The following is a 2,199-nucleotide window of genomic DNA, read 5'->3' as shown; positions in this document are numbered from 1 at the left end:
AATGAAGTACTACTCAGCTATTAAAAACAATGAATTCCTGAAATTCTTAGGCAAATGGATAGAACTAGAAAATATCATCCTGAGTGAAGTAACCCAATCACAAAAGAACACACATAGTATGCCCTCACTGATAAGTGGATATTAGATCCAAAGCTCCAAATACCCAAGATACAATTCATAGACCACATGAAGCTCAAGAAGAAGGAAGACGGGCTGGAGAGATGGCTCAGCAGTTAAGAGCACTGACTGCTCTTCCAAAGGTCGTGAGTTCAAATTCCAGGAACCACATGATGGCTCACAACCATTCATAATGAGATCTGATGTCGCCTTCTGGGGTGTCTGATGACAGCTACAGTGTACTTACATATAATAAATAAATAAATCTTAAAAAAAAGAAGAAGGAAGACCAAAGTGTGGGTGCTTGGGTCCTTCTAAAAGGAGAACAAAATACTCACAGGAGCAAATATGGAGCTAAAGTGTAGAGCAGAGACTGAAGGAAAGGCCATCCAGAGACTGTCCCACCTGGGAATTCATCCCATATACAGTTACCAAATGTAGACACTATTGTGGATGCCAAAAAGTGCATACTGAAAGGAGCCTGAGATATCTGTCTCCTGAGAGGCCCTGCCAGAGCCTTACAAATACAGAGGTTGATGCTCACAGCCAATCATTAGACTGAGTCCCTAATAGAGGAGTCAGAGAAAGGACTGAAGGATCTGAAGGGGGTTGCAAACCCATAGGAAACAATATCAACCAACCAGACACCCCCCACCCCACCCCTGTGAGCTCCCATGGACTAAACCAAGGAGTATGCATGGCTCCAGCTGCATATGTAGCAAAGGATGGCTTTGTCATGCATCAATGGGAGGAGAGGTCCTTAGTCCTATGAAGACTCAATAGATGCCCCAGTGTAGGGGAACTGAGGGCTGGGAGGTGGGAGTGGGTAGGTGTGTGGAGGAACACTCGCATAGAAGCAGGTGGAGGGGGCATGGGAGAGGAAATTTCTGGAGTTGGGGGCGGGGGTGTGGACCAGGAAAGGGGATAACATTTGAAATGTAAATAAAGAAAATTTCCAAGAAAAAAAGAAGAAAAGAAAACTGTTTTCTCTTAAAAAAAAAAAAAAAAGGAAAGGTCTTGTTCCTATTGGTTGCTATAAATAAACTGAATCATTAGATCATGTCTTGAAAGGGTTTTATAGAAATACCAGGCATAGCTTCCAGTGCGGCGATTTATACAAGCAACTCCTAATACGAGCCTTGGGAGCAATGCTAAGCCACGTAATAAAGGGCATTACTACGGCTGCTCCGGCATACTTGGGTGACAGATTAGACTGTTCAGGCACCTCCTTACAGGTCAAAGCCTGCAGGCCGGGAAAGGAAAGAGCTAGGAGTTCCTTCTGGCCCGCAGCGCTCAGGCAGGCAGCTGTGTAATCCCACTGAACCTGTCTGGCAGCTTGGCAGGAGCGGCTGGTGCTGGCAGATAAGACCCTCTTGGGAAGCCTGATAGCTCCTGTCAATAAGGAAACTGCAGAGGGCCACTGGAATTTTCCAAGCCATGAAATGAAAAACAAAAAACAAAAAACAAACCAAAACTCTGGTTTGAAAATGTGCATTTAACCAATCATGACAGAGAGCTTTGGAAAATAACTTTTATTAAAGAAAGATGCACCGCAATTCTTTGCTTTCTAGTAGTCTAGTATGATTTACAGATTTACATATGCTTATCCGGCTTGGAAGCAGCTATTGTTTGCTGACCGGTTGCGTCACCAGAGACTGAAGGTCTCTGCAGCCCTCAATGCAGTTTGGACAGTGTGGCAAAGCACTGCTGTTTCACAATTCGGGAGTTGTTGCAGATCCCATTTTTGAAGTCCCATGGATGTTCTTCCCTCTTGATTTAGACTAGGTCAGAGAGCAAATGACTGTGCAACCCACAGCCCATGAGGAAATGAGGCAGGCAGCTAGCTAGAGCTGTGGTTCTCAGCCTGTGGGTTGCGAGCCCGCTGTGGTCGCGAACGACCCTTTCACAGGGATCGCCTATCAGATATCCTGCATATCAGATATCTACGTTATGCTTCATAACACTAGTACATTTACAGTTATGGATTAGCAACAAAATAATTTTATGGTTGGGGGGGTCACCACAACATGAGGAACTGTGTTGAACGGCTGTAGCGTTAGGGAGGCCGAGAGCCAATGGTCT

General features: G+C 45.1%; 1 annotated feature.

Annotated features, from left to right (window-relative positions):
- Positions 1,131-1,961: an enhancer, noted in NCBI's record as "VISTA enhancer mm311". NCBI's record gives its function as "enhancer in: midbrain (mesencephalon)[4/7]" and the evidence as "EXISTENCE:transgenic organism evidence [ECO:0001131][PMID:17130149]".

The sequence above is a fragment of the Mus musculus genome, chromosome 3 (assembly GCF_000001635.26).
Source record: "Mus musculus strain C57BL/6J chromosome 3, GRCm38.p6 C57BL/6J".
NCBI classification, from domain to species: domain Eukaryota; kingdom Metazoa; phylum Chordata; class Mammalia; order Rodentia; family Muridae; genus Mus; species Mus musculus.
Note: the sequence above shows the minus strand (reverse complement) of the source record. Positions and strands in the feature narration are given on the sequence as shown.